Here is an 11,710-nt window from a genome sequence, read left to right on the forward strand (position 1 = left end):
TTCCCCCCTCAATATCTGTCTCCTTTTAACCATTTCCCTGTGGATACCTTGTCTCCCTGCAAAGTCACCAAGGTGTTGTTAGGTTCACCAGACACAGAGGGCAGGGTGATTTTAAGCAGCTGTTGTGTTGCCATCTGGTTCTATAATCTCTGATTCTCAATCTCTGTGGAACAAAAGCTCACATGTCCACTGCACAGTGTTTCCATGGTGATTAGAGAAGGACAAGATCTGTAAAGGACAAGATAGGACCAAAGTTAGATAAATGGTAGTTTCCTTCCCCGTCTTTCACTTCCTCGAGCAAGATCTAGAAATATATCCTGTAACCAAGTATAGCCATTCCTCTTTGTAGAAAACTCAGTCACATTTTCATGCTTCCTTCTCTCTCCATTCACAGGGTTCCCACATATACCAGTGTGGCAAACAACACTGACTTGGCTCTTTGTCTCTAGACAATGGAGAACAAGGCAGACCACATGCCATCATCAGTGCTGAGAGAGGGGACCAGGTATACCAAGACATGGATTTAGCATCTAAGTAGGTGACAGCTCCCTGAATTGCTCTCTGCTTGATATCCTGCACCAAAAGTGAGTGGAACATCATCTCTTTTGGTAGCTAAAGAGTTTGCCAATGGCTCTGATTGGAGAATGAATGATTGAAACATGAAGTTCTGCTGGACAGACTCCCTCACAGCCACCCCATTTCACAGAGATGTGTGTGATCAGATCCCCTTGGAATTTGGAGTTGATGTGGCAAACCCACTGTAATGGCCCCAGAAAAGCCACCCTCCTTCCTATTTTCAGAGCACCACGTGACCTGTGCATTTCATCTTTTTCTCTGGCCCCTATGGAAGTTCATGGCTCAATTTAAAGAACAGTTGTAGGCACCCTTGCAATCCTCACACTCCTATTTCTATTCATGATAACTTTTTAAATCTAATACTTTTAATTTTTTAAATTATCTTTAAGCAGTTGTGCAAAGGAGTTCCCATTTAACAAAGCAGTTTATAAATATATCTTAATCAGTGTCACCCCTTTCAACATTCTCACCCATCCCTCCTCTACTCAACTCTTCTTTCACACTTCTTCATTTTGTAGGATATACATTGGATTCTTGTCTGCATTTCCCCCTTTTTCTCTTCATTTGTCTATACCTTTCCTCTTGGCCCCCTCATCCCTTTCAAGTACTTGCTTCCTGGTGTTTTATTTTGCTGGACTTTGATTGGCTTTCTAAAGAATTACATTTTTGAGATCTCCCTTAAATAAATCTACTGTATTTTAGTTAATGCATTTGTATAACTTGCATACTACTCAATATATGTATTATGTGTTTCTAAGATGAATATAGATTCTACATATTAGGTAAACATGGTTCCTTTGTCTCTCTGGGCAGGCATTGCTTTTGTTGTAAACTTAGATCATACTGAGAGAAGAGAGACATAAGAATTATCAAGATGACAAGGGAAGTAGATGCTCTTTGAACAGATAGTATGTGCCAGGCAATTTATATGCATCATCTTATTATCAATGAGGAAATTCCTAGAATGGAGACCATTTTACAGATGAGGAAATTGAGGCTTAAATTAGTGTCCTAATACCTCGTCAGAATGGATGTCATTTAGAAAACAAATGACAATAAATGTGAAGATGCAAAGGGAAAAGGAACTCATTCACTGATGGTAGTAACATAAATTAGAACAGCTAGTGTTGGAAGCAAGTATGTGATCAAGTTATAGCACTTCTGGGTATATATGATAAAAGATTCAAGTCAGCTTGCTATAGAGATACATGGGTGCCAGTGTTTATTGAAGCACTATTCACAGGCAAATTATGGAATCTATCTAGGGTTGCATTGGTAGATGAACTGATAAAGAGAACATGGCATGCATATACAATGGAATATTTTTCAGCTATCAAGCATAATGAAATTATGTCATTTGAATGAAAATGGATAAAAAACAGAATTTGTTATTTCAAGTGAAATAAGTCCATCCCACAAAGAAAAGCATTGTATGCATATTTTCTTTCATTTGTAAAACAAAGCATCCAAGGTCAGGACTACTAGGAATGTAGAAAAGGAAGGTAAATTAAGGAGGTCAAGAAGGGGGACAAGAAATACAGTGGCAGAGGCAAATTTGACAAAAATACATTATATGCATATATAGAAATACTATTATGAAACATTTTCTAATGTACAATTTAATATATAGTGATTTTAAAAAGTGTCATAACTCAGTTAAGACAAGATAACTGAGAAGCCGAGCAAGACCTTAAATCCAATTTAACTAGAACTGCGCCCTAGACCTCCTTGTGTGCTTTTGAAAGGCTTACTGTGGTGCTGATGGAGACTTTCTAGGAGAACAGTTCTGAAAATGGTGCACAGCTTGAATTGCCTGCAGATTTCTAGAATGCAGGGAATTGAGTCTTATCCATAAAGTTCTACTTTCAGAAGGCCATTGTAGGGGCCCAAGAACTTGCACTTAAAGCCAGCTCTGATGTAATGCTGGTGCTGCTAGCTCTTACCACTACCAGTAGGAGATTTCAAAACTGGTTCTTCATGAAGACAGTACTGAACAATGTTGGAAACGTCTTGTGATGTTCAAGTATTATGTAGAAATAAAGATACCAACTTGGCTTGACAAGGCAAAGTTTCCTTCTGCATGTTACTGATAGGGAGCCAAGTAAGCAAAAGCTCCAGGTGGGCATTTTGTCCAAACTCATTCCAAGTAAATTACTGCCATTGTTCTAATTGGTCAGAACTTTAGGTTCACAACTTGTAGAGTTGACTAGTTTGAAAGGGGTTAAAAGTTTATCTGCAAAATCAACCAAAACAGGACACCTGTGGCAAAAGCTGGAAAACAAGTCTTACTCACCTAGCATTCTACCACATTCTGAGTTATGACTGTAGCGACTAGAATGATAATTCTTACAACAGCTTAACTAAAATAGCTTCTTGTAAGATGGCAGTATTTATGTCAAGCAACCAGTTTTACAGCAAACATCCTGACTCCTAAATAGCACTGAAACATAAGTGATTCTGTTCAGGGACTAATAAAATAACAACCAGGGAAAGATTACAGATCATATTCATTAGATATTTACTGAATTCCAGCCATTGTTCCTTCAGCAAATTTGTTAGAATTGTTGAGATTAACTAGACCACACATGCTGGGGAGAGGTTCAGCAACTAGTGCTTCTGCTTTTGTTACTTTGCCCATTCTAGGGCTTGAGCTCAATGGTAGAGTGCTTGCCTTGCATGCCTGAGGCCCTGGGTTCGATTCCTCAGCACCACATAAGCAAAAAGAAAAAAGCCGAAGTGGCACTGTGGCTCAAGTGGTAGAGCACTAGCCTTGAGCTGAACAGCTGAGGGACAGCACCGAAGCCCAGCGTTCAGGCCCCACGACAGGACCACCCCCAAAAAATAAAAGGTGGCACAGATGGAAAGAGAGGATCAAGAATTTGAAACCAAGGACTCAGACTCTAAAATCCATGTTCTTACCCATTGGTTGGTGGAAGTCCACACCTGTTGGAGCTCAGTGACCACAATGCAGGAGTACAGACTTTCTCTTTGGTGATTTACAAAATGATTTTTCCCTGTTGCCTCTTTATTTTATGCAGTAATACTTCAGTTGACATTATTAATTTCATCTCCAGACTGGAGAGGAGAAAACCACACTGCTGGAGAAGCTCACCTCAAAGATGGCTGTCACCTAGGGCTTGGAACCTACACCCTCAGATCTCTTGTCCAGAGGGGGCAGGACAAGGATCTTGAGGTAAAGGTGTGTTTCATCATCTTCATTATTAAGCCCTCATTTTTCCCCATCTAAGTCTGAGAATACAGTTCAACTATTACTGAAGTTTCTGGATTTAGGAAGTCATTCTATGTGTTTAGCTCCCTTCAGAGTACAAAAATAGCACTGAATACAACTTTTGGAACTAGGGAAAGTTCATTTGAGAGCTTGATACTTTAACCTCAGCTTCTTTTCTTTGGATACTGTAGTTCTAAAATTCAGGTGTGTGTGTGTGTGTGTGTGTGTGTGTGTGTGTGTATGTGTGTGTGTGTGTGTGTGTGTGTGTGCATGTGCACGCGTGCCCATGCATGCATGTGCACACTCATGTGTGAGCTTGCTGTTCTGTAAGGTTTCATCTATCTCAGGGTCTGGATGCTAACCTTGAGCTATTTTACTCAAAACTAGCAGTCTACTACTTGAACTACTGCTCCATTTTGAGCAATTTTCTTGGTTCATTGCAGATAAGGACATTGGATATTCCTGTCCAAGCTGTCTTTGAACTTCAATCCTCATATACTAGCCTCCTGAATAGCTTGGATTACAGATGTGAGCAGTGGTTCCCAGCTCCCTTCAGTTTTGAATATGGGCAACAGAGTGCCTATGATGTTGTCTCTCAAAGAAACATCACTTTATAGACCTTTCAAAAAAACATTTGTATTTGCCATTACTTTGAAAGGATGAAGTTTTAAAACTACCAGTAGATTTTTATTAATCATGTTTTAACAAATGAGCATATTTATTATTATTTTTCTCATTTTTATTTTGTTAAATACTACTGGTTATCAACTACAAGAGCTCCTGTTGACTCGTCTCTATAAACCTAGCTACTCAGGCAGCTGAAATACAAGAATTTTGGTTCAAAGCCAGCCCTGGAAGAAAAGTCTGTGAGACATTTTATCTCCAGTTAACCAGAAACAAAAGATGGGAGGGACCTATTGCCCAAGTGGTAGAGCACCCAACTTGACAAGATAGTTAAGGGACAGTTTTCAGGTCCCGAATTCAAGCCCTAGTACCAGAACAGGAAAAAACAAAAACAAAAACAAAAACAAAGGATCTTTGTTCCCTTGTGTATGTTATTTTGGTTTTAAAGATATTTTATTATACAATGTACTTCTCTGTAAATGTTGGAAAAGATAAAAAGTAACATACTATAGTGTTCTTATATGTAAAGTGGTATAATATCATTTGAGTTTAGATTATGTTATTAAAATATATGTTCTAGCTAGGTACTAATGAATTATGCCTGTAATCCTAACTTTCAGGAGACAGAGATCTAAGGATCTTGGTTTGAAGCCAGCTGAGGAGACTATGAGAATCTTATATTCAATAAATTATAAGAAAAGCCAGAAGTGGAGCTGTGACTCAAGTAGTAGTACAGTTATATTAAGTTTAAAAGAAGTGCAGGGATAGTGACAAGGCACTGAGTTCAAGCATCAGAATGGCACTGCCCCCCCACCCCACCCCATATATGAAAGTGTCATAAACTCCAAAGCAAACACTGGAAAAAGTAAGAGTAGTGAGCTAATGAAGAAGATCAATGGAAACATGAAAAAATGCACAATCCAAAGGAAGACAAGAAGAGGAAAGGGGAACAAAGATGACAATTGGAAGATAAAAAGCAAATAGACAAAGATAATGAAATTAATTATATCAAAATTCACATTGAATGTAAGTGCTCTAATCTTTTTAGTTGGTAGTCTAGATTGACTGTTTAAGAAAGCAGGGTCCAACTCCATGCTGCCTGCAAGCAACCCAGTTTAAATGTAAAAACACAAAATAAAAAGTATAAAACATACAATAACACTAGTCAAAAAAACATGTCAGTGGCAACATTAATAACAATCAAGGTAGATTTAAAAGCAGAGAATGATTATGCATACAGAAAGACATTTCATAAGAAAAATTCACTTCTGAAGAGAATACAACATTTTTTTCCTGTCATGGGGCCTGAACTCTGGGCCTGGGCGCTGTCATCAGCTCAAGGTTAGTACTCTACCACTTGAGCCACGGCACTACTTTGGGCTTTTTCTGATTGTGTGGTACTGAGGAATCAAACTCAGCACCTCATGTATGCAAGGCAAGCACTCTACCACTGAGCCCATTTCCCAATCCTAATTACAACATTCTTAAATGTCTGCATACCTTGTGAGAGAGTTCCAAACAACGTGAAGCAAAAGAGTATAGAAATGTGAGGAGAAATAGAACCACAATTAGTAGAGTACAAAATCTCTTTCTCAACCATTGATAGGACACACAGAGAATCAGCACAGAGATGGTAGACTTGAATGTCACTATTAACCAAAATATCCTAATTGATATTTATAGGACACTATCCAGTAACAGTTGAATGTGCATTATTTTTTAGTAAATATGGACTATTTACCAAAGTAGAGAAAATATTAGGCCAGAATCAATTCTCCATCCATTTAAAGTTTTTGTTTTGTCTGGGCACCAGTGGCTCACACACTCAAAAATCTCAGCCACTTGAGATTGGCAGCCTGTATATACACAAGATACCTCATCTCAACCAATAGCTGAACATGGGTGATACATGCTTGCCTTCTCATCTATGTGATAGGCTAAGATTGAGAGGATCATGGTTCCAGGACAGCCAAAACAGAAACATCCAAGAGACTCCCTTTCAGTGATGAAATTGAGTATGATTACAGACATTTCTTATAAGATAGAAAAGTTATAGTAGGAATTTTGAGATTTGAGATTCAGCTCAGTGAAATAGCACTCGACTGTCAAGTGCAAAAGCCTTCAGTTCAGTTCTCATCTCTGCAAAATATAAAAATAATTATAAAAAATAGGAAGATCACAGCTCAGGATTATACCTTGATGGAAAGTGAGAATTTTCCTTAAAAAAAGAAACGAAAACCCAAAAAGGAAAAAGAACTAGATGGATATCAGTGAAGAAGTGCCTGCCTATTAAAAGTGAATCCCTGAGTTCAAATCCAAGTATTGCAAGAAAAAGAATTGACCACATGTAGAAACTCAGCACCACCAGCTTGTCCCTGAGGCTGAGTAGAAGAAATAACCAGGCAGCTGTCAGCATTGTTTGGCATCTGCTATCCTGGCTGTGACCTCCCAGCTCTCCCAGAACAAGGGAACATGGCACATGGCCCCCCTCAACTCATAGCAGTCCACATCCTAAGCATGACATGCTGCCCAGATGTTCACCAGATGACCAGGGTCAAAACATTTATCTTAAAAAAAAAAAAACATTTATCTCCCTCCAAGTCTGAGCCACAGGAAGACTCCAGGAATCCAAGATGGATACTGACCTTCCAGGCAAGGTCATCATCATTGGGGTATACTGCAAAGGGTGTCAGACATGACAGCCAGCAGGACTTCAGGCTCACCCTAGGACCTTGATGCCCTAGGCCCCGTGCCCTAGGCAGACAACATTTCGGCAATTTAATGTTCCATTTCATTCATCCAACTCATCATTTATGTGATTGCTATACCTAAGGGCAATTTCTCCATCTGAAGCTTCAAGAACAAAATTATTTCCATTTAAAAGTTAACAAGATGAATCTAGACATTACTAAAGAGGTCTGGTCAGGTCACCCACACAAAGCATTCCATCATTCAAACTTATATTATATGACTTCTCTCCACCCACAGCCACTAACGAATGATAAAAAATTTTTATGTAAACTAGCAAGTGGTAGACACTCTGAAAAATAAATTAATATTTCTCTCTTCAGAAAGATCTCACTGAAGTAAGACATAGATTCAGTGATCCCAGAGGTAAAATAAGATAGTGTTAATAAAAATGATTGAGTTGAAAGGCATGTTAGACAAATCTAAGCTGATGAACACGTACCTGGTGAAGTATTTCTTGAATGTCTGGGAGCTGGGTTACCAGCATTATCCACTTCTCTTCAAACTGTGCTAAGAAAACCCAAAGTGTGTCCATGTCTGCTGCTTTCAGGTAAAGAACTTGGTTTCCAGAACTCAGAGCTGCAGATTTCCAAAGAGAACTGTTGGTCACGTCCTTGAATTCCTAAAGAAAGGTTTCCAGGATCAGAGACTTATCAAATTTAAGTATAGTCAGAATAACTATGTATAGTACTAAAAACTAAATACAGCAACATTTTAATACAGGTACAGGTACATTTACACACAACATACACACACATTTGTTATAAGTGTTAGGATTATTCCAGGTACCTAGTAGACACTAGAGAACAAGAAATTTGTTACCAAGTAGATTTCACTTTTGAAAAATATATAAGCCATTTCAATTTCCTCCTTTGTTTTGGTCCAAGACTAGGACTCAAAGTCAGTACCTGACACTTTTGCTCATTGGCTAGTACTCTATCAATTGAGCCATTCCTATAATGCAGCCATTTCAATTTCAAATTTTATAAGGAAATATAAAACCCAACACAATTAACATAAAATTTTACTATAGTCTATTTCAGTCCTACAATAATTTATTACTAGAATAATTATATTATCAAAGGCATATTATCTTTTATTTTTTTCTTAATGGTATAGGTGATGAACCATTACATAAATAGGGAAATAGGTACATTACTTTTTAGACACTGTTAGCCGCTCTTGCATTTTCTCCTGCTTACCACTCCCCACTCTCCTCCCCGCCAGCTTGTAAAGTTCATTTCCAACATAGTGTCTAGTTAGTATCATTGTTGCATTAGTTCATCCTTTGTCCTACTGCAATCTAAAATACTTAAGATAGGTTTTTCAAAACCTTATTAGAGTATAATATTTTATGTTATGACTAAATCTGTACCATCACCACCACCACCACCACAATGGCTTTTCAAGCTCTTCTATTGTCCCTGAATATTCTGTTTTAAATTTACTAATTTACAATTTTTCTTTTAAAAATTATGTTGCCGGATGCTGGTAGCTCACACCAGTAAACCTAGCTACTCAGTAGGCTGAGATCTGAAGATCACGGTTTAAAGCCAGCCCAGGCAGGAAAGCCCATGAAACTCTTGTCTCCAATAAACCACCAGAAAACCAGAAGTGGTGCTGTGGCTCAAGTGGTAGCCTTGAGCCAAAGAGCTGAGGGACAGCATCCAGGCTCAGAGTTCAAGTCCCATGACCAACAAAAAAATATATATCATGTTATTAAAAATGTTTATTTAACATATTTGAAATTTTCCTGTGTGTAAATTTTTTCAGCTATATTTAAAAATTTAAATTTATTATCAAAGTGAGTTTCCGTAGTTACAAACCATGAAAAATAAAAAACAAAAAACTAAGGGAGAAAGACCAAAAAAAGATTTCATACCTACATTTGTGTGTTTATTTCCTTAGGTGCATCATGGATAAAACCCAGGACTTAAACACTCAAACAGTCAAAACACTCAAACACTGAGTGCAGTCTCAAATTCCAAGTTCATTTTATAGTACAAAATGTATCTTTTTTACTTTGCTCTTTATTATTCATTCATTATTATTATTATTTTGTTTTTTTGTAGTGGGGCTTGAACTTGAGCTCTTTTTGCTCCTAACATTCTACCACTATGAGCCATAGCTCCACTTTCCTGTTTTCTGGTGGTTAACTGGAGACAGTCTCACGGGCTGAGTAGTTAGGATTACAGGTGTAAAGGATCATTCTTTATTGTTATTATAAAGGTGATTTATACTGGTGTGGGCTGGCTGGCATGGAGGATGCTGCCTCACTCTCACCCTACCTCCCTGCATCCCTGGCACTGGACTGCCTAGCCATGGTCGTTCATGGGTTCAGGGCCCTGCTTGCAGGCCATGAGGGAAGGAGGTACCAGGGGGAAGGGAGACCCATGGGGTGCCACTGGCCCCTACGTGAGGTGCAGGGGCAGTGCTTGTGGCCTGGCCACAGCAGCAAGGGCAGCAAGGGGATGGAGCTCACTGCCATGGGCATGGCAGGGCTGCAGGAGAAGGTGTTTGCTGGGCAGTCAAATATCTATTCCTACATGAGCCCCAACAAATGCTCTGGAATGTGTTCCCCTTCAGGAAGAGACCTCACACATCACAAAATCAAGTGCCAGGGGAAACCATTAGCTGGAATCTACAAAATGCAAGAAGAAAAGAGAAATGCTGGAAACATGACAAGAAGCGGGCTTCCTGGCTACATGGAGATGGGGGAGGGGCTGCTGTACAACTACTGTGACCACAGCAAACCTCCATCGAGGCCTACCTGTGGCTCAAGCAATAACCATACTGCCCTCCTGCGCAAGACTATGTGCCTTCACAAGGAAAGGATTATCTTTTACACATTTAATCTTAGAAGATTACTTCAGAATTTTTGAAGTATATTAAGATGCCTTCTTACTGTAATATTTAATATCTGTTACAGGTTCCTGAGCAGGCTTGAGCAGATGGCCTTATATTACCAAAACTTTTATATAGTACTTGCTTTTTACTTTTTTGCATACAAATGGAATATTTGTGCTTCCCATCCATGCAGTCCAGGACTCTACACAGTTTTAGAAGGAAGAGTCAGGCATGAACTAGGAAGCTGGCAAGTGTGTCCTACAGCTGTTCTGGAACTTGCAAGGGTGCAATATACCAACCTGGTCTCGACAGACGGCTCCAAGCTTTGACAGGCCCACATTGAAGTATGAATATGTTTTTTAAAAGATTTCCAGTAAGTTAGTCTACACTTCTGCTTTCTCAAGCTTAACGACCTGCACCAGCCAGCTTGCATGGAGGGACCCAGGTGCCCTTCCCCAGAGGCAGCTGGTCCAGGCACCTCAAATTGGAACATGAGGTGGAGACCCCCTGGGGGAAAGGCACTGCTCCACATGCCTGGGAGGGCTTTCCTGAAATGGAGTTCCTTATAGAAATGTGAACACTGAACTAATAATAATAATAAAATTTAAAAACTAAACTTTCAAAAACAAACAGAAAACAACTTACATGCATATAGGTCTGGCAATGTATGCAGTTTTTGGTTTCATTTGGGGTTTGTTTTTTGTTTTGTTTTTGTAGAGGAGAATGAGGTGGTACTCTACTCTAATCAAAAATAAAGTTTTGTAGAGGACCAGAAATTACTTACCCAATGCCCCACCCACCAAGTTGTGCTGGGTTAGAGTTCCCAGCCTGCTGTGGAGAATTTCTGCCTGTCAGAGCACAGCCTCAAGCTGAAGCAGGGTCCAAGGAGCTCTGCCCCAGTCACCACAGCCATCCATGGCCCTGGGTTAACAGTAAGTTCATTGATTGTGATAGCAGAGGCAGAAGATGCCTCCTCCCTCGTCATTAGGGTCCACTTTTCTCACTGCTCACATCCAGGCCCCATTTCCTGCCCGCCCTGCACCCAGGTAAGTGTGAATAGAGACAGGTATGAGAAATGGCCCTTGTCCTCAATCCTCCACTCTGGACCTTACCATGGTGCTACCTAAGAAAGACTTCCCCCACAAGCCGCTAGCATGGTCAGTAGTCATCAGACTGGAGGAGGTTCTGACAAGGGTGTGTAAATGTGAGATGAAATGACTTAGTTGTAACTGTTTGTAGCTTTGTACTTAAGCAAACAAAAAAGGAAATAAAACTTGACACATTTATAAGATTATTTCTTTGTTGATTTGTATGTGCCGCCCCTACAGTATAACCCCTGCTTTCAGTGTAATTGATGTCGGTATAATTTGTGGAGGGGAAGGGGAAAAACAAATCGTTCAAATAGGGATACAGGTGGACCCATTGCAACAATGAGATGTACAAGTCTTTATGTCAAAAACGAAATTCACAACTTTGGGGGGGTGAGGAGGGGAACGGGGAGGATTGGGTGGGGGTTCAGAGTGAGGATGGAAAGGGATGGGAAGGGGAAACAAAGGAGGAGGCTACAATTCTTGATAAGAATTGTACTCATTGTCTTGCCCATGTAATTGTAACTCCTCTGAACAGTATTTTCACAATTAAAAAAAACTTGAAAATTATCATAAAAATGAGAAAAATTAAATTCTT

The sequence above is a fragment of the Dipodomys merriami genome, unplaced genomic scaffold (assembly GCF_024711535.1).
Source record: "Dipodomys merriami isolate MVZ:Mamm:240054 unplaced genomic scaffold, mDipMer1.0.p SCAF_592, whole genome shotgun sequence".
Lineage (NCBI taxonomy): Eukaryota > Metazoa > Chordata > Mammalia > Rodentia > Heteromyidae > Dipodomys > Dipodomys merriami.